The sequence below is a fragment of the Pipistrellus kuhlii genome, unplaced genomic scaffold (assembly GCF_014108245.1).
Source record: "Pipistrellus kuhlii isolate mPipKuh1 unplaced genomic scaffold, mPipKuh1.p scaffold_m20_p_15, whole genome shotgun sequence".
NCBI classification, from domain to species: Eukaryota; Metazoa; Chordata; class Mammalia; order Chiroptera; family Vespertilionidae; genus Pipistrellus; species Pipistrellus kuhlii.
This window is the reverse complement of record NW_023425460.1, coordinates 20,798,005-20,818,810: the sequence shown is the minus strand read 5'-3', so window position 1 is coordinate 20,818,810 and position 20,806 is coordinate 20,798,005. Positions and strand designations below refer to the sequence as shown.

The window sequence follows — 20,806 nt, the reverse complement described above, 5'->3', positions numbered from 1 at the left end:
GGAGACAGTGGGAGGCTGGCAAGCAGGTCCACCCCTGATCAGGGCCCCATCAGGGCCCGGCCAGCTGGAGGGAGGGGCTGTGGGTTGGTTGGCTGGCCCAGCCCCTTATCTGAGTGGGGGGTCAATTGGGTCCAGAGCTGGTTGGGGAGAGGGGCTGCAGGCCAATAGGGTGAGCAGGTTTTTTGTGTGAAATATAGGCTGTATACCATGTATATATTCTAATTGTAGAAAATATGCCAGAGAACAGGTAAGAGAGAGAGAGAGTAGCAAAAGAAGTATGGTGAGTGTTGTGTGGGGGGTGGGTAAATGATCTATCAATCTGTCTATAGTGTGGGGCAAAAGTATGTTTACAGTTGCTTGTATGGAAAATAATATAATAATTAATAGATAATAATACATGAATAATCTGTTTCATGTGCTCACAACTGTAAATTTGGATTTTTTTTTTATATTGGATAGAGTCAATAAGAGTAGATGTGGCAGTCTAGGTCTGAAAATTAGGTTAAAGTGTGCTATGAAAAGACAACCCTAATAACTGCTATGAAAAGACAACCCTATACCATTATAATCCCTGTATTCCAAGATTATTTTTTTGTAGGACTGGAGGCAAACAAGCAAAGTATTCATCATCTTAAAACCTGTGAAGCAAAGTGAGTGTTCATAGTTATCAAACAGTATGCAACTTAACAAATATAAAAATAAAAAAAAAAACAGATTTTTGCAATCTCTTGTCATTCTTGACTTTTAAAGCAATGTAATACACTCACACAAAATAGCTCAAACCTCAAAATAAAATGTGTTAAAGACAGAGGACAATCCTTGCTCCTTTTTTATATGGTTTCTTGCCATTGAGTCTCCTAATAAATTTTTACCATTGACTCTATCTCCTGTTTATGACATTCTCATTTTAAACTTTCTTTGCATTTTGGTCATTTAGACTTCACTTTGGATCTAGTCAAAATATATGTTCAGATCTCAACTATTTAATCGCTATGAAATCTTAGGCAAGTTGCCTGTCCCATTTGATACTTAGTTTTCTCATCTATCTTATATAATAAAAGAGTAATATGCAAATTGACCATACCTCTGCTACACCCACCAGCCACGCCCACCAGCCATGCCCACTAGCCAATCAGAGTGATCATGCAAATTAATACCAACCAAGATAGCTGCGGCCACAGAGAGCAAGAGGGAGGCTTGGGTTTCCCAGGCAATGGAAGAAGCCAAGCTTTCTGCCTGCCCTTGCTAGCCTAGGCTTCCACTCAAGGCTATAAAGTTTCAATTGTAGAAGGTAAATAAATTCCAGGTACCAGGGCCTCCATTTGGGTTGCCAGGGGCATGGCTGGCCTGTAAACAACCACAGGTCCCTTGCCTAGGCTGCCCCATGCCTCAAGGGAACCCTCATCCTGATCTGGGACACCCTTCAGGCAAACCAGTTGGCCCCCACCCATGCATCAGGTCTCTATTCTATCTAATAAAAGAGTAATATGCAGTTTGACCATCACTCCAACACACAAGATCAAGATGGCTGTCCTCATGTGATTAAAGATCCTGCCCCTATGTGGACACAAGATGGCCACCACAGGATGGCCATTAGGGGAAGGAAATTGGGAGGCACCAGCCTGCAACGGAGGGCAGTTGAGGGTTATCAACCCTGCAGGAGAGGTTAGTTAGGGGTGACCAGGCCAGCAGAGGAAGGCAGTTAGTGGCAAAAAGGCTGGCAGTGGATCAGTTAGACATCAATCAGGCTGGCATAGGAGTGGTTAGGGGGGTGATCAGACTGGCAGTCAGAAGCAGTTAGGGGCAATCAGGAAGGCAGGCAGGCAAGCAGTTGGGAGCCAGCAGTCCTGGATTGTGAGAAGGATGTCCAACTGCCCTTTTAGGTCCAATCCCACCAGGCAGTCGACATACCTTGAGGGGTCCCAGATTAGAGATGGTGCAGGCTGGGCTGAGGGACACCACCACCCTCACCTCCCATGCACAAAGTTTGTCCACTGGGCCTCTAGTAAAATAATAAAAAAAAACTTTTGGTATATATTGAGATAATTATCATTAATATATTTTAATCCATAAATATCCCCATTTTAAAGTCCAGGGAGCTGAAAGAATTCAAATCCAGTTATGAAGCACCAAACATAATGCAATTATTTAAATATATAATTTAAATACATCATGATGGGGTAATACATCATATTTATCAGGGTGGTTTGCAGTTGAAATAGTGTGCATGAGATACCTATCATTACATTGGCTTAAAAACCCTCAATAAAAATAAGTACCTGGTACAGTTTTAATAGTACATATTAACTACTGTCATTAATTTATGATGGCCATTATTAATATACAATAGCAACATGATTTTATCTCCATTATGAGAACTTACACTGTAAATCTGGCATCTTTGGATGCTCCAGGTCAACTTTCTTTTTTTTTGTGTTCCCTCCCTCAGATCTGAACAGCTATTCCAGTGCCTCTTGTAGTTGTGCACTACATATGAGAGAGAGAACTTGGATAAATATTTTTATTAAGTAGGAACACATGTATCATTTAATAGAAAAAATGGGAATTAATTTGGCCTTTATGAGAATAATCTAAACACTATAGCACAGATTAAAAAACAAACAAACAACCTCAATAGAAATCAGGAACCCACTGATATTATTGAGATTTCAAACATCTTACTTGAATTTCAAACTGAAGTTAAAGCCATATTCACACAGGAATATAATCCATAATGCAATGTCTGCAAGTAATTAGAATGACATCACCTTTCTATTTTTAAAGGAGATTTCACAAATCACATAAGCCTATATGTGATCAGCCAAAATGCTTCAGAAAGTATGAATAACAAGAATTTATCCACTGTATTTCAAAACTGATGCTTGAATTAGGCATGGTGAAATGCATTAATTCATATGTTGCTTAGAATATTATATATAAACATTTGTTAAATATGTATGAAAAACAATCATTATAAAATATTTATACTTTTTTATTACTTTGGTTAAAAATATAAAAAGTTGTTTTTAAGGTTTAAAGTCATATGGATGTGATAAATGACCAGACCTTATTATCTGAAATAGTGCACTTTGTGAAGAAGCCCTGCTCAGCTGTTAGCTAATCAGTGATACAAGACATAATTATAAATCCCTTTAAGTTCCCTCGTTTTCTCAACTTATCCTGTGTGTTGTCATGTATATATTTGGTTGTAATTAAAATTAAAAATTATAGCACAGTGTGATATCCCCTTGTAATTTTATTTTAATGAGAACTACAAAGATTAAATCCTCTTGGGTGTATGATTTTGAAGGATTAAGGAAGAGTGCTTCAATTAAGTGGTCTTGGGGAAAATGTTTTAAAATAGCAAAACAACTGAAATAAACTACATTTTTTAATTCTTAAAACTATTACATAAGGACTAAGTGAGCTCTTTGGTCAATTTTCTTTTATATTTGTACTAAAAATTTTAATTATATCAGAAATGTGACTTTTAATTGCATGAAGACTCACCTATCCACTCATTCATTTATTGCACAATTATCAAGAATGTAAAACAAGGTATCTTCTAGTTAGGAGAAAAAAAATCACCACAACAGTAGCAACAGCAAATATTTTCACTTTGGTCAAAATCATTATCAAACATTTCTAAAATTTATCTTATTAATATTTAACCTGCACCAGCTTTAAAAAGTCTAAAGATTGTTAGCAAGGATTTTAAATATCTTCCTATTATAGCATTTATCACACTATAAAAAGGGTTATTTAGTTTATCTCTCTCTAGTATGATCTCTTCAAGGGAAGGGACCATACTGAGTATTTAATGAACATTTCCTGGATCAATAATATGAATTAAAATGATAAAAATCAGTTAATTTTAAAGGCATAAAATATATTTAAAAATATATCCGTTACACAATTATTTTGCTCTTAATATAAACTTCCTATTCAACATGAAATCATATTTGCTAACTGTTGCAATTATAAATGCTATATTTTAACCCTGAAGATTCAATAACATTTCTTGTTAAACAAGCTACATGATAATACCTTTATATTTTCTAATTTGCAGACAATGTATTTTTTATTATTATTTTATATTTTTAATTGATTTTTTACAGAGAAGAAGGGATAGGGATAGAGAGCTAGAACCATCCATGAGAGAAAAACATCCATCAGCTGCCTCCTGCACACCCCCTACTGGGGATGTGCCTGCAACCAAGGTACATGCCCTTGACCAGAATTGAACCTGGGACCCTTCAGTCTGTAGGCCAATGCTCTATCCACTGAGCCAAACTGGTTAGGGCTTTTATCCTCATTTGAGAATATGTTTCTATTGATTTTTTTTAAGAGAAAGAGGAATGAAGAGAGAGAAACAGAAACAACAATGTGATAGAGAAATATCCACATGGTACCTTCTGTATGCACCCCTACTAGAGATGGAACTTGCGACCTCGATATGTGCCCTGACTGAGAATAAAACCGCAACCTTTCAGTGTACCAGACGATGCTCCAACCAACTGGGCCATCCAGTCAGGGCTGCAGACATCAATTTAGGCTTTTAAAAAATTACAATTAATTTCCTAAACTGTATTAAAATGCTAAAATATTTTAAAAGATTGAACAAAAATTTAGAAAATTGAAAAATATCATAAATATTTAAGAGGACTAGGGGAAAACATTTAACTCTAATAATAAAACACCACATCTATAAATATTAGATGATTATCCAAAGTATAAGACCACTATCTATTTATATCAGTTTATACCATAAATAAATGATTGAATAAATTAATAGTGGCAGAGAAGATACAAATTTCCAATAATGAATTACACATAGTATGTGGACATTACTAAGGAACTTTGGTCCACAGCCCACTATTAAATGAATAAAAAAGAACTATAAGAGTACCAAGGCCTTACCTACCTCTAATATTCTATTACTTTATTTATTAAAGATGTGTCTCTCAGAGACATTATAATCTATGTGAGAAAACTACACTTGCCAACATTGAAACTAAATGAAACAACACATTTAGGAATGGAGCTACAGGCTGAGGACATATTCTGTGTGTTTACAGGCGGGGTCCCCAGAGAGAAAGGGCAGCTTTGTGAAACAATTAAGAAGTGGATGAGCCTGAAGGACCACTCTGAAAAATGAATGAATATGGTGAGTGAAAGGCACTCTATATCTCAAATATCTGGAATCTTAACCCAGATTAGTTTCTCATTTTCTTCCTTTTCCAATTTTGGCAGAGATAAGCCATTCCTTCAAACCCCCCTGATTCCTCATCATTCCCTATAACGGCAATCGGGGGCCTTTCATGGCATATCTGACCTTTCCTGACCTTTCCCTTGTCAGCAGTCCAAACCATGTCATGCCGATCTGGAAGTGATTTTCATCCATGAAGTTCTAAACTGCTAGAAGATTCCTGCTCAGGGTATACCAGCAAATAACCATGTAAATTTAAAAAGCTCTTTCCTTCCTCTGGAGTATCCTTCCATCAAGACCACTGAATACCCTCATTTAGCTTCTCACACTAGTCAGATTGCATCTTTCTCTGCCCTAAATATTGCAAACATGGCACGCTTTCCTCTTTCATTCATTGAAAGAGGTCATGCCATGTGAATCATTACACTAAAATCAATAGCTAGCAAATAATAATGACGATAATGTTGGTGGCCCTTGTGAAGACCGAATGACTTCTGTTACTGAGTGGCTGGTTTTGTGCCATGCATTGCATTTGAGTTTTGAATTAAAACCAGGTTGTATGACCCTGTTTACTTTATAAAACTTGACTGTTGATCAGATATACATGCCTAATAAATATTTGTTATGGTTGAACTGAGAAAGTTCATTCTATAAATCTTACTTAAATAAAAAAAAAGGTAATGGACGTCTAGGAAAAACAAAGAAAAGGTCACATGAATAGGATATGCTTGTTAAGCATATGGATAAATGCATATAGACAAATGGAAAATATCTCAGATAAATATGAAGATTCCCACTCTCCATGCTCTGATACATTTATGATTTTATTTCCTAAATATTTGCATCTTTCTAGTATTTATATTATTCAACCTCCCTGGGACAACACCAAACAGGAATCAGCAAATACCACAGAAGTTAAATGAACGACTTTTATATTTTCTTTCTTATATTAATCTCCCTCAAAAATTATACTTTCATTGATCTTTTCTTTCCTATGACATGCAACTGAAATGCATTTTTCTTTGACTTGCATCTTGTCTTTTTATTTCATTCATATTTTTATATATTTTATTGATTATTTTGCAGAGAGGAAGAGAGAGGGATAGAGAGTTAGAAACATCGATGAGAGAAAAGCATTGTTCAGCTGTCTCTTGCACACCCCCTACTTGGGATGTGCCTGCAACCAAGGACATGTCCTTGACTGGAATCGAACCTGGGACCTTTCAGTCCACAGGCTGACGCTCTATCCACTGAGCCAAACCTATTTTGGCTTAATTTTTTTTTTAATAGTGGTATTTGAGACAAGTTGAAAGCAAAAATGTATCCTTAAATCAGAAAAACACTTTTTTTATTCTGTTCACCAAAGAAATATAAAAATTCCACTGATAATATTTTCTCTAGTTGATTCCCAGGGACAATACTTTTTAGCATAATCTAGAGAGAGAACCATATCGCTTTCTTACAGAGAAAAAAACAACATTACCTTAGAGAGTGATAGTTCCCTATCATTTCTTTTTACTACTTTGCTTTGGACTTCTTCACAATTTCTACTACTCAAACACAATTTACTTTTCTTTCTTCTTTTAAAAAATATATTTTATTGATTTTTTACAGAGAGGAAGGGAGAGGGATAGAAAGAATAGAGAGCTAGAAACATCTATGAGAGAGAAACATAGACCAGCTGCATCCTGCACACCCCCCACCAGGGATGTGCCTGCAACCAATGTACATGTCCTTGACCGGAATCGAACCTGGGACCCTTCAGTCCGCAGACCAATGCTCTATCCACTGAGACAAACCGGTTTCAGCCAATTTAGTTTTCTAAAGCAACTTATAGTTATATCATAGTTATCTTTCATACATATAAGATGTGTGTTTCACAAAGTATTTTTTTTCTGGTTTGATGGTTTTTAAACATAATGCACACACCCAGATAAATTGTAGTATGTGTAGTATAATAGTAGTGTAGACTGTTATCTTTGGAATTTGCATTTCTTCACATCTGCATTGTGGCATTATAAGCTATATGATAATAAGTGCAGCACATTTCCAGCCAAAAATTCTTAAGATTAGTGCCTGGAAGGTCAATTACTATGTAAATGTACTTTGAAAGATACCAACTTGGACTTCTGTTAATGGTGAAGTAAGTTATTTGCATAACCCTATCTTCTGAGAATCATTAGGGAAGCTGGATAAGATATTTTAAAAATCTGCTTGAAGGCATCACAGAGTTAACAAACTAATGAAGAATTATAAGGCCAAGATTTAAGGACTGACAGGTAGGACAGCAATCCTGGGAGGTGAGCTGAGCATTTCAGTATGACTCCATCCCATGGACAATTCCAGATTCCACAGTGGGCCACTGAGAGGTTGAAAGGGTGAAGTACTTAGCATTTTTGTGGATCTAGGGAGAAAAATTGCAGCCCATAGCTTGATAAACAGAAAATGATGAACTCTTTACTTTCAGCTGTGAATCTAAAAGTTTTCACGCAGAAGGTAGAATAAAGTGTAGTTATACAGCTCTGCAAACAGTTTACAGCTCAGCTGCTAATTCTGTCAATTCCAGAAATTGAATTGACCATGGGTACTGTCCTTATTTTCCTAGCAGAAGCAAATGTAAAATCCTTGTGTAAAAAAATAGCAGCATCTCCTGAAGTCTCAAATTATCTCTTCAATAGTTTCACTTCTCTCTCTTTCACACACACACACACACACACACACACACACACACACACACACACCAGATACATGAGGAGAAAAGACAATATAACAAAAATAAACAAGACAGCCAAATATAGACCAATGAGTATTGGTCCTGAAAGAATTTTCTCATACACGTCCAAGTTAGTCTCCATTACAGAGTCTGCTTTCTGGGGAACCCAATCACCATTAATAGTGCCACAAATGACCAGAGAAATCTGACATGAAGATGATATTCTGTCGCTGGAATGTGTGCTTCCTGGCAGGAAATGAAGAAGGCATCACCAGAACCTATGAAACAAGGTAGTTTATGACTGTAAAAATTTTCCCAGTGGTAGTGAACTGAGAAAGGGTAGTAGTGGAAGGAAATGCTCTAAACGGTGGATTGTATCAAGTTTGGGAATTATGTGAGCATAGAAAATAAAAGAACAGGAAAATGAGATAGTTCTTGCTCAGGGCAATTCATGCTTTGAGAAACCCCATGATGGGCTGAGGCTGATTTAGCCATTAGAGCCCAAGGACTATGCGTGATGGTCTCCTGGTGGCATATGAAGAAGAGTTCATCCCCTGCAGCCACAAAGCAAAGGAAGTTAAAAATCAGAACTAAGATTTAATCCAAAAATTCTAGAAAGCTAAAAATGTTCAAATATGAAATCCAGCAAGACAGTTATACCAAGGACAAGAATCTGGCCGGGAAAAGATGAAACCTTTTAAGACTTGTGTGGAAAGATTCATTCATTTTAATTGCTCAGATTATCTGGATCATTTGAGCCTACAGAAATGACAAATACATCATTTCTCTCAATCAACCAAATAATTAGAAGATAAATGAAATTTTTGTATATAAGGAATCAGATTTCTGTTAGTAGTTATCTCTTCTAGAGGAACTAAGTATAATATAAAAATTGTATTTGTAAACACTACTCCTAATTAAAGTTACAAGATATTTCACATGGAGAGCTATGGGAAACAGGCATCAAAGAGGATAGCAGTGGATTTATATCACCAATCACTCCAGGCCATACATTTATTGGCTAGAATGGCAGGCACAGTTGTCAACAGATTGTGTGTGTGCGCGCGCATGCGTGTGTGTGTATGTGTGTGTGTGTGTGTGTGTGTGTGTGTGTGTTCATCTCCCACTACTTCTATTTTTTACCAAGTGCATATAAGTGATCTTTGGTTACATAAAAGGTGCATTCTGTAGGAATGTTTTTCAGGATATGGTGACTGATATTATGATGAAGTTTTATTTATTCTGATGTTTGTAAACATTAATGATTAGGGGAGAATTTAGCTCCCTTGTAAATTTACATATGATTCTGTACATTTCAATAGAATGTAGATACTCAACAACCTAGATTTTCTTATGGTTACAAGTCAGGCAGGCAACCTGGTTCCACAAATGTGGCATTTTCACAGGAGAGAGCAATACAAAATGTCTAGGATCGGTGCTGGCGAAGGTGAGCAGAAGCAGCCTGCCTTTATAAGCAGTTGTGAAAAAAGCTTCTAAAATCCAGTGCCAAAGAGTCAGCAGGCAAGACAAGGCTTCTGTATCCCTCAATAATATGTTCTTTTGTATAAACGTGTTAGTGTATAATCTATTGTTTGCACCTCACAGCAGTGACAGAAATAATCCTTCTCTACACCCTGGTGCTTATCAAGGCTGTGTTTTTACACTGATTGTACTGAAAGAGGTGGAGTAAACCTATACCATATACACCCAGCCTGGGTTCTTTGGCTGGTCTATATTATGATTGCGGTGATATGAGGGGGAAAAAAAGGAAAAAAGAAATGATCCCCTTATTCTATTAACATATTTCTTGAATTCCATAGCAAATATAATTTCTTTAAACATATATTTTATTGATTTTCCATAGAGAGGAAGGGAGAGAGAAAGAGAGCTAGAAACTTCGATGAGAGAGAAACATCCATCAGCTGTCTCCTACACACACCCTACTTGGGATGTGCCTGCAACCAATGTACATGCCATTGACCGGAAATGAACCTGGAACCTTTCAGTACAAAGGCTGATGCTCTATCCACTGAGCCAAACCAATTTTGGCGCAAATATAATTTCTTATATGGGTTTCTATTTTTGGTTTGAATACCAGATGAAAGTACATACTCAAAGGATGTGCTGTCTAAAACTGTGGTCAACAAATACATTTGTCACTATTTAAATTAGCAATGAAATAAACTTAAAAATTAGTTTCTGTGGTCATATCAGACACACTTTAAGACCTATTAGTCACAAGTGGCTAGCAGCTATAGCATTTCACAATGCAGACATAGAACACTTCCATCAATGCAAAGAGTTCTGTTGACAGTGCTGCTTGAGGAAGAGACAACTTACCTAGGACATGCGTGACTGCCTTTAGATTAGAGAAGCCTTAATGGATTGATTGATTCTATCAGCAATTTCAAGTTATGACCTTGATACTATGTGATATTATAGTCATCCTTCAGTCCATTATCCGATTTGATTTTGCTATTAAGGTTACAAGGGATCAAATTAGAAACAGAGCTCACTTCATTTTAGACTAACAGAAATCAAATTTCATTAGCACTCATTATACTAAACATTGAAGGCTTCCTCCCTGCTACCTCCTCATGAATGATATTAGACTCTCAGTAAAATCTGAAAGCTGACACTAATAGACTCGATCTTTTAGCAAAATACATCTGGCTGATGTCTGAGTGTTCATTTTGGTTCAGTAATGCTTGAAATGCAACATGGGACGAGGGCATTTATTGTATTTGCCTGCCCAGCAAACCCATCTTCTCCTTTGGCTAAGGGTCCTACAATTTTTCAAATATTCCCTGTTACCCACAACCTTGGTACTTCCCTAAATCAAGGCTATCCACCCACCCTCCTTCCCCCGGCCCAGAGCTTGGGTTTGGAAACAAGGCAACCAATTGCTTTGTGCTGCAAAACAGAGTCCAAAGAGCAAAATTAAATGGAAGGAATACATCCCAACAGCAGTTACCTAAAAAAGTCCTCACAGGTTCCTCTTTCCTAGACCTCAGAGCTGTCCTTATTTTGTACTTCCTGAAATTTAATTGTTTAACCTTTTTTTTTTTTTTTCCTTTGAATGTGTATCTTCCTTCTAGCTTATAATGATTTGCTTAACTTTGTTTTAAAGATGGCCAGTTAGTTTTTGAGAAAGTATTTCAGGCTGGAGGGAGTCCTAAATATTGATGAAGATCCATGTTGGGATTTTCTTGGGATGTCTACTTGACATTCTGAAATGCCATCGGTGACCCCTTGCCCTCTGCCATGGTAACGGGTTGACAGGTAGCTTCACACCATCATATCCCGATGGGTCTTTGAATTCAGCTCCTAAGAATGATTTAATCACACAAAGTCTCCTTCTGCCAGAATGCTGCTTTAATCCCCCCCACAAATGTTAACTCATTTTGAAGTTAAATGCCCACCTGTTTGTGCTATGAGAGATGTTGACAAAAAGAAGGAAAATGAAAGAACTCCTATTTTAGAAAAAAATAAACTTGTTGTCAAATTCATTGTAACTTTTTAAAACCCATATTGTCAAAGTGATCCACTTGGTGAAAACATATATTTAACTCTTATTTTCTGTTTTAACATATGGTCCAATAGCATTGTTAGACATTTGATAATATATTTTCCTGAACCATCTTAAGATCATTATTACATAAGATATAAATTACTTTAAAACTGTTGGTTTAAACCAGCAATTTTCAACCAGTGTGCCTCAAATAATTTTTAAAATATGTAAAAAGACATTATGAAAAATTTGGTCAGCTAACAATTCCACAAATTTAAAGGACTTGGAGCTTTAAAAATTGCCAATGTGAAGTAATACCAAGCAAACAGACATTTATTTTGATAAATACAAATATTTGTTATACTGAGATTTAACCTCAGGCTACGAAAGACAGGTTTAAGTTTGATTTAAATTCATGCATCCATCCTAAAAGGTTTACAAAGTGCACCTCCTATTTATTCATACATGCACACTGGTCTGCTTCAATATTTGAATATAAATTAATAAGTGAAAAGCATCTGTGTATGTAAATTTCAGAAAAGTCACATCTAAAAATCTCCTCTATTAGACCACCTTGCAAAAGAAAGAGGATTTGAATTCTGCATATTAAGTATTTGGCAGAAGTCAGAGTCACAGTAAAACACATGCTATGAATGTCAGCCATTAAATGGAAAACAGCTAACAGGAAAAGCTACTCATTAATCTATGTACTTAGTGTGTTCTCCTCTTCCCTGTTTTATGAGAGTTATTTTAGGAATATTTGAAAAAAAAAAGAAGTTTAAGCACCTGAAATCAATAAAGTATCCCACATGTTTTATAGCTACACATTATATGAATTTAAGTAGTTTTTTTTTAAATTTATTAATATATATTATTGAAATATTTTTTTTTTTTACAGAAAGGAAAGGAGAGGGATAGAGAGCTAGAAACATCAATGAGAGAGAAACATCTATCAGCTGCCTTCTGCACACCTCCCACTGGGGATGTGCCCACAACAAGGTACATGCCCATTACCAGAATCAAACCTAGGATCCTGGAGTCTGAAGGCTGACGCTCTATCCAATGAGCCAAACTGGTTAGGGCTAAGTAGTTATTTTTAATTTTTCAGCTATACTCAAAGCTTAAGCATGTTTATTTATAAGATATTTTAAATGCACATTCTTAAGCATTTATACTGTCCATAATCAAAGATTTTTCAATAATTATTTAGTTCCCAAAATAAACAATTAAACTAGCCCAAGTATTATTACCATGTCCATAATGTATAATGCAGTTAAGCTTAGAAATAGTGTGTTAGAAGGAGAAATGATATGTAAATGATCCATGTATTACAAATGAAATACAAATGTACACAAACATTCAGTTCTCCTAATCTGTATGTTTTTCCTGTAAATTAGAACTGTGTTCATCAGCATAAGTGGGCTATCAAAACATATAAATGAAAGTTTTTAATTTTTTATCTTCACAATGTAGATATAGCTTGCATCTATGCCCCTGACACTTAGCCACTAGCTTTTGTCATCTATCACCCACATGCAGTCTCAACCACCAATGATTTTTAGTGTCACATTAGGAAAGGAGAGATCTAGTTAAACCTTTTAACTATGAGTGCTTTGGAGGTAGCAGAGATGATTGTCATGTTGTCACATGGAGACATGTTGCTTCTGGCACTTTTTGATTCTTCTATAAATATGTTAGATCATTACTAGGAGGTCAATAACTTGCCCTTCTCACCTATGATTAGAGATACTATTTTTTCAAAGTTCCTTATTGATTGTTTCTAGCTGTTTTTATAACTTTCAAAAATAACAAGAAAATATCATTTAATGCTGCTGACAAAATAATCTATGGAAGAAAGACAAACCCAGCTGTACCATTCAATAAGAATAAGCTGATTTCTTATGTAGCCAGTGTTATAACTGTGTAAGAGCCAATTCTAAATCTGCAATCTATTGTTTAACCCCTGATGCTTAACACTTCAATAAAGTCAAGCCCAGATTAGCTGGCATTCTTCATAATACATTACTGTCATAATTATTAAAAAGTTAAAAAAAATCAGTTTACTATAAACTGACATTGGCATCTGGAATGAAGGAGATCACATAAATGTATTGCATTATGAAACTAAAGACTAAGAAGAAACAAGTATCACAAATGTTAAATATATATTTCTTCAAAAATAAAATCCCCTACACAGAGGCATATTTATATGCTATAATCACACACACACACACACACACACACACACACAAATTAATATTAGTATCAAACCCTGCATACTTAAAGTTACCAATGATTAATTATTCCAACAGTGTTACCCACTAAGCCTCAGAGACCATTATTTTCATTTCAGTTCCACTGGTAGGCAAAATCTAAATGTCAAAATTGAGCACAGTGTTTAATGAGTGAATATATATTAGAAACCACTGCTCTTGAAATCTTAGGTAAATCATTATTAGGTGTTTATTAGTTTTGGTATATGACATTTACTCATTTTTTTCATATTAGTTTTATTTTGTATTAATTACCTCCTGCTTTGAAGATAATCTATTTAATATTTTTTAAAATGTGCTTTTATCATAGAGGTTTCCTTATACACAATAATTACCTTTGTAATATGTATTTAAGGCAATTGGACTGTATCATATCCAATTTTTATTAACAATGCACTATTAATCCTGAATGCAACATAGGACAAAATATAATCTAATTATTTGGGAAATCTAGAGATGTGGTTCCTACCTATTAAATAAATACATCATTTAACCTACTGAGAATCAAGGGAGATAAATGCCTCAAAGATTTGATTATAAATAGCTGGCAAAATTTTGGTCAGAAGAGTGATTATAGAAATAATTATATTTTCTGTCATTTTTTTTATTATTTAAGGTACTACAAATAGTACATATTTCTCTCCCCTCCACCCCATTGACCTCCTCCTGGCCTCCCCTACCCTATTTAACCCAACAGCACTGAGGTTATATTGCAATTCCAGTTAATAGGACCTCAACCCAATGAAATTACCTTATCAACTAGCATTTCAATTCAAGGGTACAATTCATTAAACTGGGTGCTAAAATTGAGCGATCCCAGCTTAAGGTATCTGGGATCTAGAAGCACAATTTATTTATATACTATTGCAAATTACAACCTTATAAAAAAGCAAGCAAAACAATAGACACTTGTATCAAAAGCTTGTATCACAAAATAGAAGCTTATACCTGAAGACCTTAGACTTCAGTTTAGCCTCTCCTCTAATTAAATGTGAGGATAATGGTTTTATACCAATATTTTATAAAGTTTAACATGGAGGTAAATATTGGTGTTCAAGAGGAATAAGAGCAGCTTCTGGTAGAGAGGAGTCATGCGTGCCAGGATACCTCAAGGAAAGCTTTCAGTTCAGATTAAAGGGAATGCAAACACACACACACACACACACACACAGACACACACAGACACACACACAGAGACACACACACACACAGACACACACAGAGACACACACACACACAGAGACACACACACAGACACACACACAGACACACACAGAGACACACACACACAGAGACACACACACACAGACACACACACACAGACACACACAGAGACACACACACAGATACACACACAGAGAGACACACACACACAGACACACACACAGAGACACAGACACACACACACAGAGACACACAGAGACACACACACACAGATACACACACAGAGAGACACACACACACAGACACACACACCGAGACACACACACAGAGACACACAGACACACACACACACAGACACACACAGAGACACACACACACAGAGACACACACACACAGACACACAGACACACACACACACACACTGCCAATAACTGAAGTAGTCCAACAAACAAAATTTCCCGTAAAAGAAGGTTCCATTTTCAGGAGATAGCTAGGGTTGATTTATTAGGTTGGTTGTTTGTTTCATATGTCTTTTTGCAGGTGGGGCAGGTGAGGCTACCACTGTATTGTGAGGAACAGGAGATGGTTCAGGTATAACAACAGGAGATTGGAGGGAGTATGAGAGAGAAACATGCCAAAGGGAGGTCTACAGGGAGAAAGAATGAGAAGCTGAGGAGAAGAAATACATTTTAAGATAAAAAATAAGATTATGTTGTGTAGAGTATAATATAAATCTCAATCTTTTGTTCAAACTTAAATAAATAATCAGTTTCTGGTTGATGTTTTATATTTTTGGGGAAATATGAAGGGTGATATAGGTTGATTGCTCTGGAAACAGACTTTAAGATAGCTATGTTGAAGCAATTATTTCACAGTGCACACCTATGAGCAGTCTCACCTTGAGACAATTGTCAAGGATCTTTATATAATACCTCTGCCATCAGCTACTTCTTCTATCAACCAACACCACCCTGAGACCAGTCACAGGATGCTGGCCTCCTGGCAGGATGTGATGGGGATTTTGGTCACAGTGACTCCCTTTAACTGAATCCAGTTTCTAAACTGGGAATGAGTGGAGGCTGTGAGTAGCTATCACTGCTTTTAATTATGGGGAATAAAATATCAATTGTGGTGTTTTTTGTTTTGTTTTGTTTTTGTTGTTGGTTTTTTTGTTTCTTTTTTATTTGTTTTTTGTTTTTGTTTTTGTTTTTTTTTGCTATGCAGAAGCATTTATGTTTGTTGTAGTTCTACTTTTTGATTTTTGCTCATGTTCTTTGATCTTTGGATATTATAGGCATATCCCCCTCTATTAGATAGGATTAGGATCCATGTCAAGTTAATTTCTGTGAGTAGTGTAAGACAGAGATACAAGGTGATTTTCCTGCATGTCGTTATCCAATTTTTCCAAAAAAGTTATTAAAGAAACTGTCCATTCCCCATTGTTTTTTTTTGGCTCCTTAGGAAAATACTAGTGGACTGTACATGCAGTGGTTTAATTCTTGGCTCTTTTTTGTTCCCTTGGCCTATTAAATATCCAAGTGTTCATCAACAGATGAATGGGTTAAAATGTGACATATAATTTATATATATATATATATATATATATATATATATATATATATAAAATCTAATTTATATATTACAATGAGATATTATTCAGCCGTGAGAAATTAGAAAATTCTGTCATTTGAGACAACATGGATAGACCTTGAGGGCATTATGCTAAGTGATATAAGACAGAGAAAGAAAGACAAATATTGTACGATAACACTTATATGTGGAATATTAAAAAAAAAACTAAACATGTAGAATAGTGATAATAAGGGGCTGAGGGACTGGAGAAAGGAGAAATGTTTAAGGATTCATACTTGCAAGTGGTAGATAAATAAGTCCTGGACATCTCATGCACAATATAGGGATTATAGATAATAATACCATACTATGATCAACATCAAACTTATTAAGACACTCTCTCTTAATTATTTCTACCACACAAATGATGATTATTATGCTGTACTGCTCCGCTGATGCCATTTTGGTCTCAGCCCTTTTGTTAGCAGATGTAACAATAAATTTATAATTCTTTACCCCTTTTGGCCTCGTGTGCTCCTCCATAGGTGACCCTAACAATATTTTTTAAAGAAATTCTCTTAATACATTTTTTTATTCTGACTGGTCAGAATAATTCTCATATTAAGTACTGGAAAAAGTTTAAATGCCTTTGATAATTACAGACTGAATATACAGTCAAAATTGGCTCAATTTATGATGAGGTCAAAGACTGTAGCATTTGATTCACATTAAATTTTGATATTAGAGTGAAAAACTGCATGGAAAGTGCCGACTGGTAATGCTGAACCACACTAAACCATGCTAAGGATACAGCCAGCCTCAGGAGACCTGGAATACATCTAGTCCTAACTCTATAAACTCAGACTCATGTTCTCCTTGGGGTTATACAAAGACAAAATGTAAAGTTAATGTGCATAGATGGGGGTACATCTATGTGAATTTACAACATTGATCTTGGTTGCACCGTACCTACCAACAAATGTAACCCTGTTCTGGCACATTTTTAAGTAAATAACTATTTGCAAAGAATGTGCTCCTTGTTTTTTAAAACATGTCATATGCATGTACCTGTGTGCATATATTCTAGTATAGACTAACATTCTCCATAGCATTACAGCAAAATCCCCTGATGTGACACAAAAAGACTGCATTTTGTTTTTAAACCTTTCAGGTCTATTTAATATTTAGTCTGGATTAGGACACAACCAAGATTCTTCATGCCCCTTCTTGTCTGAACGAATGGAACAGCTGGGTGGGATACCACAAATCAAATGACATGGATTTGAATTAATGGTGGGAGGGGGGTGTCCAAAGGAAAATGGTGTGGTATTATAAGTGAAGAAAATGGATACAAAACAAAAAGTGATACATGTTTATATGTATAAACACATACAAATATATATTACAGGATGTTAATACTTTTTTAAAAATATATTTTATTGATTTTGTACAGAGAGGAAGGGAGAGAGATAGAAACATCGATGAGATAGAGTCATTGATCAGCTGCCTCCTGCACACCCCCCACTGGGGATTTGCCAGCAACCAAGGTAAATGCCCTTGACCGGAATCGAACCCAGGACCTTTCAGTCCCTAAGCTGATGTTCTATCCATTGAGCCAAACTGGTCTCGGCCTTTTTTTTTTTTTTTTTTTTTTTTTTTTTTTAATTTCCTCATATCCTTATACCATACGATGGCCCTGAGAAATTAGAAGCTGAATTTAGCTTAATAAATTATTTTACCTAAGATATGATTTTAATTTTTTGACCTCCGATTGATCCATCTCACTTAATTTTATGTATCCCACCTGTCACTCCAGTCTTCAATCCCTCTTTAACCCTGAACAACTCTGACCAACAGTAAAAGTAAGTCTGCATTTCAGAGCAAAACTAACCTTCAGTTATCCAAAGATGACTCCAAATCAGGTCATAGGAAAAGAAAGAGGAGGAAAATAAAATCAAAGACAGCTTAAAGCTAGTTCTAGTGTATTAAAATGTTTTTCCTTCTTTATTCCCCTCGCAAAATAACCACCTATTCTAGGACCTTAGGTGTTCAGAGAAATAATTGCTTAATCCTTCCTGACCCACAGGATTCTGCAGCAATCTTTCCCTCCTTGTTCTATCTGTCTCTATACCTCAAAATTAATACTTAATAAAATGTGCTTCATTTTTGAGCCCCAAGCTCCCCCCCTTTTCTTCTTTCCTCTTCTTGCCCTTTAATTAAAGCTCCAAGTTATAGTAATACCTAATAAGCACCTTATATACTTCATGAGAGCCTGTACAAGAAGCAACTATCAAGGTTACTCCCTGCACACCGATGATAAGTGTAATTGGCTCCCATTTCGGTCTGAATAAATGTTCCTAAGGGAGCACTGATTCCTCAACATTCTTTAACCCTCAAGGAAGAATTTCAAAATTCCTCTGTGTAATCAGCTTTCATATTACCGTAAATATAAATGGTCCTAGTTGGTTTGGCTCAGCATTGGCCTATAGACTGAAGGGTCCTGGGTTGGATTCTGATCAAGGGCATGTACCTTGGTTGCAGGTTCCTCCCTGGGCCTGGTCAGGGCTCCTGCAGGAAGCAACCAATCTATGTGTTTCTCTCACATCAATGTTTTCTGTCTTTCCCTCTCTCTTCCACTTTCTCTAAAAATCAATACAAAAATATCCTTGGTGAGGATATATATATATATATTAATCTTTCAAGACTGTCTATTCCAGTCATCTATCAATATATACTTAGGTTAAAGCAAGAAAAATATTAAAAGTATATTATGCTCTGAAGAAATCTTAAATCCTGCCACCTATCTCTTCAGGGACAGAAATCTTAGAAAAGATAGAATATCCACACTCACTTATATTTCTTCATCTCCATCTCAAGTGACTATCTTAGATGCATAAGCAATAATTGCTTATTATTTCATATCACTGAAGTGTTGAGGTTATTTGTTATATAGCATTATTTCAGCAATAGGTGATTAATACATGACCTATATAAAAATTTGATTTTTAATATCTGATCACTCATCTCACTTCTATATCTACATTCCTTAAAATGGCAATTTATTATTTACCACGTCAAGACAGAATTTTCAAAAATTAGTTGAAAAATAATGAATCAACTATTGGTTGTATAGCTATGTAATGATACTAATAGGTAGAAATAAGAAAACAATAGAAAAATAGTAAAATGTATAAGACAAAAGTAATTATAACTCAAAACATTACTTATAAAGTTTGTAGGTATTACTGTATACACTATTCAGGGTAAACAAATCAAATTAGAAGCATATGTATAGAAAAGTTTCTTTTCTTTTGCTCTTCAGAATATTCATATAAAAATCTACTAATCAAAATGCCAATAAAATTATAAAATGATAAGTGACTGAAATTATTATAAACAACTTCATTTGCATTGAGGCATTTAATTCATACTTATTTACATATTATATATGAAAGAATCATTAGTAAGGTATACACAAAAAATCCAGTTTTTTTTTTGTTTTTTTTTTTTTTGAGAATTCTTACCAGCCAAGTCTAATTGGTGCTTGGGGAAATTATAAGTAAATGAACAAAATAGAGGAAAAATAGGTAATAGTCATCTCATTCAAATCTATTATCCATTTAAAAATATATATATATACACACACACACATACATACATACATACATACATATATCATCACAGATCACAGTAAGTCTTTTATATGAGGGCCTCATTTTTATTGCCACTGTACAATAAGGACACCTTACCTTATATGTTTACATATAGTATATTTAGTATCTCTAAAAACATCAAATGGTAAATATCTCAAATTGTCTCAATACTTTATGGAAAGTTTTAATTAAATGTATATTAAATATATATTTTATAAATATATATAAAATATATTAAATATATATTTTATAAATATATATATATAAATATATACATTCACTAACATAAAAAGTGTGCATTACTAATATTAATAAAATTGGCCATAAATACCAAAATTTATTATATCAAACTTTAATTGAAGTGAAAAAATAAATGATAATGAAAAAATAAATAATAGTGAAGAAATAAATGATAATGAAAATAAATGATAATGTACGAAGATATATTAAATAGTTTTCTTGTTTTTGTACTTGAGTTCCCATAAACATAGACTGAAGTACTTATTGTGAATTCTATATTTATTCAACAAGTGTATTAAGTGGCCACACTTATGACATAAGATGCTCTTTCACTTCTCCAAGTATATGAACATGATAAACAATGACTGATTTCTGGGATTACAAGAAGGAAATGTCTTATCATGGCCATCAGTCATCATTCTGTGATTTTAAAATGTATGAAGCAAAATTGACAACCAGAGGAGAACATGA

The 20,806-nt window shown here is 35.0% G+C and overlaps 1 protein-coding gene and 1 non-coding gene across 3 annotated transcripts in view; one reads left to right on the top strand and one right to left on the bottom strand.

The window, feature by feature from the left end:
• PCDH15 (protocadherin related 15) overlaps nucleotides 1-20,806 on the bottom strand; it is a 613,865-nt gene that overhangs the window by 579,276 nt on the left and 13,783 nt on the right. The gene's annotated exons all lie outside the window — the stretch shown is intronic.
• LOC118719669 lies at nucleotides 9,551-9,677 on the top strand. The gene has a single exon (XR_004988229.1). It is a non-coding gene; the product is annotated as a small nucleolar RNA SNORA51 (small nucleolar RNA).